The sequence below is a fragment of the Trachinotus anak genome, unplaced genomic scaffold, assembly GCF_046630095.1.
Source record: "Trachinotus anak isolate AG129_WGS33_773 ecotype Australia unplaced genomic scaffold, CSIRO_AGI_Tana_v1 ptg000003l, whole genome shotgun sequence".
Taxonomy (NCBI): domain Eukaryota; kingdom Metazoa; phylum Chordata; class Actinopteri; order Carangiformes; family Carangidae; genus Trachinotus; species Trachinotus anak.
This window is the reverse complement of record NW_027273854.1, coordinates 7,608,658-7,621,026: the sequence shown is the minus strand read 5'-3', so window position 1 is coordinate 7,621,026 and position 12,369 is coordinate 7,608,658. Positions and strand designations below refer to the sequence as shown.

The 12,369-nt window shown below is 38.6% G+C and overlaps 1 long non-coding RNA gene across 2 annotated transcripts in view; it reads left to right on the top strand.

Annotated features, from left to right (window-relative positions):
- The first annotated feature begins 1,489 nt into the window (after positions 1–1,489).
- Positions 1,490–12,369, top strand: part of LOC139614046 (uncharacterized) — a 127,466-nt gene continuing 116,586 nt past the window's right edge. For both annotated transcript variants that reach the window (XR_011686886.1, XR_011686885.1), the window contains exons 1-2: positions 1,490–1,924; positions 4,607–4,728. This is a non-coding gene — a long non-coding RNA (uncharacterized lncRNA). The remainder of the gene's footprint in view (positions 1,925–4,606; positions 4,729–12,369) is intronic.

Genomic DNA, 12,369 nt, shown 5'->3' with positions numbered 1-12,369 from the left:
GAGATTTGATTAGCATGTAAACAACACAAACACCAGCAGCCGGAGATGAGACAACACGCTTACTGCATCACATCAGCACAGCAATAAAAGCCCTCTTAAGAAATAAAGGATTTCTGTCCATTGAAGCATTAGATGACTTTTAATTTGAAATAGCTACAGGGTGTTGAGTTTGTATTAAATTGTAGTGCAGTACCTTTAACAGGGCAACATGAGCGGATCAAAATAGGACTTCATATGAAAATACCAATTATACATATCAAACAGAGGCATTAAGGAATAAAGGCCTGCCTCAAATATAGGGCCGTTACCTTCCACAGTTGAGGTAAATAAAGCTCCAGTCACTATTTGAGGAATTGCAGTGGTTCAAAACTGTTGCTGATCCCCTGTAAAAGCCCCCCGATGATGCAGTAGAATCTATTTGCACCAAAACACTTGAATAAATGACAGAAAAATAGGAAAAGTCCAACCCTCGGCCGAACAACGGTGCAACTTCATCATTCACTCAGCTCTATAGGTATGTTAGTTTTCAACTTTAACTGACTTTGACTGACTTCTACTGATAATCGATGTGAACTGCCAGTGACTGCGGGGTGGAGTAGACTGGCATCAAGCGTGACAGAGCACACAAAAGTGGCTGATCTTGAGGTGCGTGCGCGTGTTCTGTGTTTTTTTGTTGTTGTTTTTTTTTTTTGGAGTGTTACCCTCAATATGTCAGACTGTTATCTGTAAATCTAAGTATAAATCTAAGCTGCTTAATGAAAACATCTAGGGCGATGGGTTAAGGTGTTAGGGGAAAAGTCACACAGGGAATATCTGCTAGAGCAGCACTTTGAGTGAGATAACTTTCTTTAAAATGTATTTCTGTTTTACTTTCAACCATAGACTTGACAATAAAAAACAAGGGACATTTTTTTTTTTTTACTGTTTTCTATAATCTAAATTCTATTAAAACTATAGTGCGTTGCCAGAAGGAGGAGATCAAATAAATGGCACGCCCTTTGGGAGAGATAACCATAGAGGATAATGGATCTGAATTTCTTAGGATAAAAACGGGGGGACACGCCGTGGGTGTCAGTGAAACCTTAAGCCAATCAGGGCAAAGCTCTGTTGTCAGGTGGTTCCCACATGTTGCAGGTGGAGGAGAGCAACTTCCATGCTTGACTCAAGGAAACTGCTGCCCCCTTTTGCACCTGTGAGGTTTTAATGTCATATGACGTGGTTGTGCAACAGAAAGTTGGATTCATCATGTGAAGCCTGCATGAAGTCAAACATACCTTACCAGAGACATCTGCGGATGTATCATGATCCGTGATGGTTCCAGCCCAAAAAAAAAAAAAAAAAAACAATCAGGTGATACAGTTTTTATAAGGTAGCAACCATTCTGCTGCACAATGAGCACCTCCACCTTTGACAACACTTCATCCGCCACTGGTCAAACTAAAGCTTCTTGCCTTGCAGGTTCTGCAGGAACGCATGCAAAGGTCACGGAAACGTAAACGTAAAGCTGACCCGGGGCCGGTTGCTATGGAAACGCAGCTTCTTCTCGGGCGAAATCCCCCCCCCCAAGCTGCTCCCTGTGCACAGCGGGAGCTTCCCACTTAGTTTGGAAAACTTTGCATGTGTTTGCCCCTCCACCCCCCACCCCACACCCCGAACAGTGCACTTGACCTAGCGGCGAGTCTTGCGTCTGAAAGCCGCTTATAACACGTTAACCGAGGCGGGATATTCAAGCCCTCGCTGGTCTGCCCCGCACCTTCCAAGCTAACCTGCAAGCCGCCATTTTTTTTTTTTTTGGAGGACATGCTCGTCCTGCTCCTCACTATTTGGATTCACTGTGGGCCTCGAACCGTCACCGACAACAACACTTTGTTCTTCTGCTGTCTGTAAGGCATCTCTGAGCAGGACACCACTTCACTTCAACAAGGTCAGTGTGTGTGTTTACCGTTTGTGCTAAAGTCCGTTTGTACGTGTCTCCAGTGGCCCAACGCAACAAGCTAGTTAACAGCTAATATTTACATTTTTGTAATTTTTCCCCGAAGCTTTACGTCCATTTTAGGGCTTAGATATTGAGACTTTTTTCTTTCACTGTACTTATCTGTTACTCTTAGCTATTGTTTTCAAGGTCTCACTCTGTAATTAAGCCAACCTTAAGATGCTACCGTTGTTACTGGCTTTATTCTTAGCTGCTGTTAAAGTGCTTTGGGAAGTGTCTGCAGTGTATTTGCTGGTTACTGATTTTTGCTGTTTCTGCTGTTTTGCTGCTAATGCTGAAATACTTTGTTGTACAGGATTATCTTGTTTTTTTAAAAAACAATTTTATTGTTATGTGACATGTGCATTATGATGCTTTCACTGTGTGAGTGGTGAAACTGAGGTTTTAGCATTGTTTTGGTTCCTGTGACAAACTGTACAATATCTCCTTTGTTTTTGTCAGTTTCCTGTTGCCTAACTGCACACTTGGGTCCTCAGCAATAATTAGTCAATAAATCAGTCAGTTGATTGACAGAAAAATAATCACCAACTACTCTAATAATTGAGTAATCAGTTTTTATAGTATATATGTCCAAGTTCTCTGGTCTCAGCTTCTCAAATGTGAATATTTTCTGTCTTCTATGACACCAAACTCAATATTTTGGGGTTTTGGACTGTTTATCTGACAAAACAAGACATTTGAAGATGGCACTGGAAGTAGAGATAGACATTTTTCACATTTTCCTGACATATTGACCAAATGACTAATCGATAAATTAAGAAAAATTCAGGGAAAGAGCTATAATATAAACAGTCATTCTTGGTTACAGGCCTTTTATCTTATGCAAAAAAACATGCACTAATTTATTTTGTATAATAAATCAGTGAGAGAGCACTAACTGAGCAAAAACATTTTTTCATAATTTGCTAATTATTTTCAAAGGGAGAAACCAATACATTTTTTAAACAATTAGGCCTCTTCTAATTCAGTGAAGACCCAGGTAGTGCTGTGACAATCATCAACATTGCTGATGATTAATTTTCTTTCGGTCAACTAATCGATTATCAGCTAAACATTTCAGCTAATGTACCATTACAATGAAGAGATGCCTTTGAAAAAATATGAGCAGATATACTATATTTCTGTAGGAGTACATCAATGAAAGAGAGGGATTGTTGTGTTGCCATGTTAGCAGAAGTGTTCAGTGTCACACTATTTCCATCACTCGTATGCTGAATCTGTACCGTGTACATTTTTTGATCTTTGCTGGTCTTGGTGCAAAACAGTAGTCCATGAATACACCATGCACAGTGTGTGTACAGTAGTTTTCCATAGGTTATGTTTCACAGTGATAATGAGTGAGTCTTCATTAGTATGGTGCACAGTATGTATGTCTCATAGATGCAGGCATGAACAGTGAATGTGTGTCTGTATTAGATAAAGTCCTCCATGCTCTGTATGTCACATCCTCCACACTCAGTTTTATAAAAATAAGCTTACAGTTTGCATACATAATTTTTCCATCCCAGTATTATGGGAAAAGTACAAACGATTTTACATACAACTCTGGTTTCTTTAGTGTTGAATGGAGATGTCTTTATGCTTTCATCATCAGCTGCTATTGGATCAGTGAGAGGTGTCACAAAATTGTTCCATTTGGTGCTTTGAAGAACAACAATGTGTCTTGAAATGTGACCCAAACAACTTTAAACCCTCCTCCAAATTATATCAGCAATGGAAAATAACCCATGGAGAGTCTCAGAAGTTAGAATGATGTGGGATATTACACAGAGGTGACAAACATTACTGTTTTCCTTTCATCTTTAAGTTAGTTTGTGGGGACATTTTGTGGGGACATTCGGGAAAAATCTTTTAAAATTAAATGCTCACATGTATAAGAATTGAAAAGCAATAACAGCGACAATACCACTCCATTGTCTACATGACACATAATTGTTGAATGGTCACTCTTTTCTGGTTTTGCTGCCAGACACTGTATTTGAATTATCTTTCTTGTGTGCTTTCATAAAGTTATCACGTAAGGAAATACTGTGTATCTGAAGAAGAAAAGGCATACAACCAAAACAGTTTTTTTTAATGTGTTCTCAGGACATTTTCTTCCTGCACTGAGCATCTTTTAGTTTTTTTTTTTTTTTTTTAAACTTGACTGAAGAGGCTATCACTAATGGATCCAGGAGCAATATATACAGTATTCAGTACAGCTGCAGAAACAGAGAACAGCCTGAAGGAATGGTTTCCATAATTGCCACCCAATTAATGAGCTAACTAAAACAGTGTGTCCTGCAGCAGTTTCCTCTGCTTTGTCCTCAAATTTGAGCCGCATTAGGTTGTGCCTAAATTCAAATGACACATGTCCTTTGGAAGATAAACATTCCCTTCATTAGTTTATGCTGCTGGCCCAGTAGTTCCTGAATATTGTTGTGTGAAACAATCCCCAATGTATTGCTCAGGCGTATCGGAAAGCAACCATTTAATATTTTGAAATGCAAAATATTTAATAATATATTTGTAATTAAAGGTTCATCACAGAACCTTCTTTTCCATATTCATTTAAGCCCCACAGTTGGGACCTAAAAATTAGAAAAGTATGTGGTTCTTGGTTTAAATCCTCAGATAAGCTGGAAAAAATTGGGCAAGGAAGAAAACAAACAACTGCTTCCTCTCTCTCGTGTGATCAAGCTGGAAGGAAGGAAGGAAGGAAGGAAGGAAGGAAGGAAGGAAGGAAGGAAATGGAGGTAACAGTTAAATATAATAATCAAATCTTACTGTATAAGCAGCTGATTGAGTTTGGGTCTGGCCTTTCTGTTTCAGATGATGATTCAGTGTGATTGTTTGGTTTCACTTGTTGAATTATGTCAGGGCTAATCAATATTATTGTCATTTATTAATCTGTTAAATACAGTTTCCCTGAGCCAAAGGATAAATCTTCAAACCAGATGTTTTATGCAACAATCTTTGGACCAACAGTCCAAAAGCCAAAAAATCTCTGAGATATAATGATATAAGACATAGAAAGAAGCAGCAAATACTCACATTTGAAGAACTGTAAGTGAAAAATGTGTTACATTTTTGTTTTTAAAAAAATTACTTCAATGATTAATCAATTATATAAATAGTTACAGATTAATTTTATAGTGTTTCATAACTAAATTATATCATGCTTTTGTGTGCTTTCAGTAAATGTTTATTTAGGTAAGTTCACAGCTCTATTTGTAGTTAATCTCTTGTAGCTGGGCTGGATGAGTGTGTGCAGCTGCTGTATGAAACTTGTTGGTGATATCTGGACATCCTGTCTGCTCCCACCTTATCCATCAGGCGTCATTGTTGTTGCCATGCTTTTAGTAAGGGTGACATGGAGCAGTTAGTCAGTTAGGCCAAGGGGTTTTTTAGTGAGAGCACAGATTTCAAATAGATGAGCAAGGGCACAGGCGTCGCACAATATTTTAGATCTTTGTCTTGATGGAGTGGTTAGCTGGGGCAAGCTGTTGAGAGTGGGGCAATGTATCCACAGCATGTGAGCGCTCTGCACGATAAAATCCCTCAAACTGTAGGAAAGACACTGCATCTGCCTTAAAGTAGGCCTGTAGAAACATGAAAGACAGGGTACAGATCTCTGTCAGCACTTCATGCAATAAAGCAGATGGAGTTAGACAATGTTGTGTCTTATCTTGGGAAATTAAGTGTTGTAAATTGGGTTTAATGATGTGCAGTGTAGTGTTGCCATTTGTTTAAAAAGGGCCAATAAGGGGCTTTTACAATCCTGGGTCTCTATAATAAAATGTCATCATTATGCAACATCATTGTTCCCCTAGGGATCAATGACAAACCCAGGTGGAGGTGGGTGAAAAGAAAGCCGCCTGTTGTGTGACATTCAGCAGTTCATTTTCAATATTAGCTTGTTTTGAGAAAAAATGTTTCATTTCCTTTTTAATTTACCACAAAGTTGGGTAAGCACCATGTTCTCTGGGCAGAAAAATATCTTCCAGGCAGTCTCGACTGCAGCGAGAATCTACAGTAATCTCATGAGGTTGCTGCCTGTCATATTTCTGTAATTCTTGATGGGATTCGCATGCTGTAAACTATCCACGTTGAGCGTGGCAGTTCTGAAAAACTGCAACATCAAAGCTATTCGTCTGGTTGCTTCAGCTTCAACACATCCGAGTCAGGGTTTGTCCCATCCCCCTGTAATGTCAGACATTTCTCTGTGCAGTGACTAAAGCAGACCTCCATCACCTTTTCTCAAGGTTTTAACAGCAAAGAGAACAAAAACATTAATTGTGGCATCAAAAACTTCAAGGATCCTTAACAGGACCTATTCAATTGTACATAAATACACTTCCTCAATTTATATGACACCTTAAAATGCAATTCAGAAACACAAAAGTGATCAGATGAGAAAAGACTTCCCTGATATAGAGCCCTGGGATGTAAATGACTTCGGCTAATTGCTGCATTTAGACACCCAGTGTGGTTGAAAAGAGAAGAGCAATTGGGAGGAAGGCATGAGCTGCAGGTGCAATGGAAGATGAAGTGGAAGAATGAAGTGTGACGCAACGCTGAAAGAAAATGCATTACCTCGTATTTCATGACAGATAAGCTGATGTCTGTATCATCATATCAGTATCTGTACTGCAACTACAGCTGCTACTGCTACTGCAGTTACTCCCCTTAAACCCTCATGCTATTCCCCTCAAATGATGCAGAATATGTCATCCTGTTACTGAAATCGTGCATGATTTGTCTGAGATGGTGCAAAAGCCTTTCACAATCTCTTGTCTTGTGTTTGTCAAAATCCTCTCCGCAGGTTTTGGAGCTTGAAATGTTTGTGCAGAATGAAACGTTGCATGGATGTTTCAGTAATAAATCATTTCAATAAAACAGCCATTTCTATTCATGCAGTCTTCGTGGCACATTGACTGGCTAATATTAACTCATTTGCTGTGAGCAGGAATACAATGAGAAACACAGACAAAGTGAAGCTTTTCTCTTTTTCTTTTTTTTCTCCTGCAAACATCATTGCAGTGTTTCATTTGTAGCTTCCAATGTCAGTTTAAGTTCACTGCAGCGGTTCACAAAATTACAACAGGTATCAGTGAGCTGTTTAGCCATTGAGGTAAATCACTGAGTTGCACTGAGTGGACCCTGGAAGTTCAATTACGTAAATCTATTCATTTTCTAAATGGAGAGTATTGATTGAATTGATGTTAATACAGGGATGTGAGGATGCCCTCCAGGAAGTTGCTTGCAGAGAGAAATTAGTCTCGAGCTGGACATATACCACTTAAGGTTTCTTTATTTTTATTTTTTTTTTAATTTTCTCAACATGAAGTGAAAGACATGGGCTGTTTTGCCTTTGTCCTGACTTGCTTTAAAAACAGCTTTGTGAATTTAAATTTGACTTAAACAACATCATTTGAATATCCCCTATTTTTGTTTCTGGAATTTGTCGAATGAAAGAGGAGAAGCTGCAGGCTGTGCTTGTAAGTGAAAACAAAATGGTTTTTGAGGCTTTAGATGGTATACAAGCTGCATAATCTCCTCATTGTTTGTTAGATCCTTAGACATGAAAGGGAAAAGCAATTTGTCAGACTACAAAAATGTGCTGTCTCTCTTGAGTGCATGCTGGCCTAACAACCTGTAGCTTTAATTAACAGCAATTAAAAAAGAAAATGCAGATGTTTTGCTTTAAAAAAAACAAAACAAAAAAAACACCTCTTCACTGCTTCAGACTGTCATCAAATTATTAAGAAATTAAAAAATGTAAGGGGATAGAAGTCTTTTAAAGTCATATTATTTCCTTAAATCTGATTGAGGCCTGCTATGTTTGCTTCTTTTGAAAACTTGGCTCATTAAAGACATAAGCAGTTGCGTTAAGCTTGATGACTAAGTGGTACTCAGCTTGGAGAGGAAATGCTGCAGGTGAAGTCTCATTGGTAAAAAATCTAAAGTTAAACATTGAAGGGCTGAAATATTTTAGCAGCATTTGAGCAACAACTTGCATGTGTGCGAGGATTTGATGCCAGTCTTTGTCAGACAACATAACAAGATTTAATCACGACATATTATCACCTTATGAAGCTGTATTACCTAACACATTAGCAAACAGTTGCCTGTTAACACCAGTGGCAATCCTAAACTTTTTTGGGGGCCCCAGGGAAAGAAGCCCATTGAAGAATTGTGCTTGACCAAACTTCATAAAAATTAATGAGTAAACCATGAACACACACTTCTCTGCGTATATTTGAACAACAGATGAGGAGAAACATGTAAACATGTAACATGAGACAGGAGCAACATCTAAATATGTGACCAAGAGAGATGTTTCACTGTTTCCCACAGATTGAGAATTTTCTTGTGGTGGCTGGTAGTGAGGCGTGTGATCGATGTGCATGCAGAGACAGGGGGAGAGTGTAACCCAGGTTATATTTTGTAGCTACAATTTCTGGGTGTGTAAACGCAGTAAGACATGGTTAGTGGATAGCTGGTGAACACAGTGGAGCATTTAGCAGCTAAAAAGCCAGATATTTTTCTCAGGAGTTGGTAGAGACCAGAAATGGAGCTAAAAGAGAGGGAATATTGGACTTACATTTGCCAGGGGGTCAGAACAACAATCCAAAATGAACGATAATTTTACTCTGTAACTGTTGGATGAGTAAATAAGCAACTGTTCACCATATAAACTTCAAAGGTAATGATGTCAATGTTGTGTTCTACACGGTAGTAATACTACTACTACTACTACTACTACTAAAAATAAAATTAATTAATTAATTAATTAATGCAGCTTTAAAGCACATTAATATTACCCCTTTACAATTAAATAAATGCAAAATGAAATAAAATATTCTCCCAACAAACTACACACTGTAGAAAATGACTCTTCTCTGGATAACATGAAAACAGTTCCCTGTAGTCAGCCCACAGAAGAGCTGCATAACCCGCAGCCATGTTTGTTCCCATTGCTGTTCCAGGAATGTGTAGGTAGAGTTCATTGTCTATTATAAACAATGTCAGATGCAATGGAGAAGTTTCACTTTCACTGTATCTACTATATCTAAAGCTTGTTGGTTGATGTAGAACATCAATACACAATTCCTCAGTGTCATACTTGCACAATATAGCTGCCCCATTTGTAAAGAAATATAAAAAACCTTGTTCATGGACATCTTAACGTGAAAGAAACATTTTAGACGACCAAATGGTGTCCTTGTAACAGGCATTCAGTGTCTGTAAACCTTTCATGCACAGAATCACAAGTGTATCATTAACTGGCAGGTCCCTCCAACATATTATCACACTGGTGGAGTGCTCTGAATAGATTATTCATAGTGTCTGATAACTGTGTGGGATGTCTGCGTAGGAGTGGGGTAGAAGCAGGATCCACTGAATTATCTCAGCGAGAACCAACAGCTGATGTCTTCATCACATTTACAACAGGCCGTTACCTGAACAATCATACATTGAAGCAGTAACTGCAGGTTTTACAACAGCACCACTCTAACAGGAGAAAAGTTAAATAATGGAAACTCCTCCAAACATCCTCAGGGTAAAGTGAGCTAACTGAAGTGGTTTGAATCATTCGTCTCTGTTGAAAATCACCCATCTCCCTGTCAGCATATGTGCGAATCCATACAAACACTCAGCAACAAACCTTTGTGTGTTTGTCCTTTATATGCTTTCTTAGAATTAGGCCTGCCACTAAAGATTTTTTTCATTAGTTTTTTATTTAATCGTCTAAGCCAAACTGTTTGTTTGAAAAACTCTAACAAAAAGGAGGACAAGCTTTGAAATGAAAATAAAATACGTGAGGTTTGTATTACTTATTGAATTTAAAATTTTAGTTTTAATCCTGTTTTGGGTGCTGAATCCACATTCACATGAAAACACAGTCTTTGCTGAATGCCGTCTTATCAAGGCTGCTGTGTGAGAAACACCATCTGGTGGCGACTTAGACTTGACGTTATGTAACATGGGTTGGTAAAAGGCGCAGCACAGCACAAAGCGAGCAGCTCATTTAACCACTGTTATATTCGAGGCACGGATATGTTCTGAGCCACTTAGCCTGAAACTTGTCTTTTAACTGATGCTTCACCTCAGTGTCGTTACTGTTTCTGTTGTTGTTCATGCTGATGTCACTGGCACTTCCATTTGCGTTGGACCTTTTGGGTTCCAGTTTTTTGTTTTGTTTTTTTTCTGAGCGGGTTCAGCTTCAGTTGATGTATATTTACATTTTAGCCAGCAGCTAAAATGTTTGCATGCCGTCAGGCTCATATCATGGCAATCTGTCTGTATATGCTAGTGAGAGATGCTGCAACAACAGAGTGGGCCCATAGCCTATAGAGAAGACAGAGTGGCAGAAAGGGCAGAAATTGGTCTGTCTGATGCAGCACTTCTGGTCAGAAGCCTGCATTCTGCAATGCACAGGTATAATGTTTACCTTGTTCAGCCTCTTAGCTTAGCATATTAGCATGCTAACATTGGCAAGCAAAATGACAAAGCACATTAGTGAGCAAATTAAAAATTTGACCTTGTGGTGACGTTAGAGAAAAAAACCACAAGTGCCAAATTTAACGCCAATCCATTGAGTAGATGTAAAGATCTTCAAAAAAGGAAATTCAATATTTGCATATCAGATCTTAAGTGATCTGGGGATCACTACAACATTTCATGGCAATCCATCCAACAGTTGGTATATTTCTCAACCAAAGTGAAGTAGTATGGCCAATCTGTGTTATGGTTTAATGTTCTGCTGGGTTAACAGCAGAACTATTTTTAAATGATCTACAATATATCGTCAGCATTTATTTTCTTATTGGTTGATATATACAACGATACCAGTATCTCTGCAATTATCACCCAGTACATCTTCCAGGCCGGATTATTGGTTTAGTCGTATTCTTGCTCTCATTTTTAATGGAAACGGCATAAAAATTGACCAGTGCTCCATATCAGGAATATAGATTACTGATACTCATCCAGGTTGGTGAACCAAAAGGTTCATGCATTTTCTCTTGTTATATTTAAATGTGTTTTGACACTCCACAGGACACACAACGTGCAAGTTTTCCTCATTTTAAATTCATTACAAATTGAGGATATCATAACAGTATCTTGAAAAATCTTAGAAATATTGTAACGTAATAAGCCTAATTTAGTCTAAGATTAATTAAAGTAGCATTCTCTGCTGCAACATATGCACCTCCAGTACGGCTTATTAGTATTCATGAAGCATTTGGAGTGGCTAAGGCTTCGAGATGTTCGAGATGTAATCACGTCTCAAATTAACACAATGAAAGGTTTAAGCGTGATGCTCATGGAGGGTCAAACAGAGACACTTCCTGAGGAGGAAAAAGCCAGGTAAAGGAGGTAGATGACACCAAGAAGACCATGTAGGTGCATTAAGCCGTATATCGGGAATACTAATGTTAAACAGTGTCCTGGAATTCTAATTGTGTTCCTGTTAATCAACAAGACTGACAACAGGCCGGGTGAGCTCCAGAGGCCTGGGAGGAAATCTATTAACATACAATATGTTGCTGTGCTTGTTAAAATAATGGAAAAGCTTTGGGGTGGGGGTGGCTGGGCTAGGTGCATTGTTCTCCTCGCTGTCGCTTTAGTTAATTGCAAATCCGAACCCTTTAAGGCCGGATGGAAGTTTGTGCAGTTTGACAAGCTTCATGAAGACTTGAACTCTACAGTCCCAATGAATTGTGTCTCTGGGTAATCCTAATTGAACATGTACTGGCCATGCAGCTTACATTGTTTTGGCATTTATTAATAGCACACAGGAGGAGAATTCTAATGTGGTTTCTACAATTGAAATAAGAGATAATAAACAAGAGTCCAGATCTCTTTGGCCTGCAGAGGCCAGTAATGCTTGACTTGTCACCACAGCTCCTCTAATTGGGCCCTAGGTGAAGACAGGATTGGGCTTAAGGGACTGACCGGCTTTAGTTTTCAGATATGTTATTATAAAGAAGTTGTGGTATAGATTTGAATGTTGTTACCCTACCTTGGGAAATCTGTTTTCACCAGATAATAGGGTATCTGCAGGTCTTGAAAAGTCTTAAAAAGCATTGAATTCATAAAAAAGGCCTTAGAAGGTCTTAAAAAGTCTTGAATATTCTTTCTTTTGCTTGCCTGTATGTTGTAACTATAAGTTAGACTGATGTGACTGGATAGCATTTACAGGAGGCTGTTTAAGCACCATTAGACCTGTAACAAACACTGTTAATAGTAATACTCACAGTAGCTAGGAAGCTTATTGACTCATAATGGGCTTGTGTCAGTTTCTGCTACTCATCTGGGTCCAGGTTGCATTATTTATTAGTTGTATTACTAAGGGTTATTGTCATAGTCGGGAAGTACTGACATAA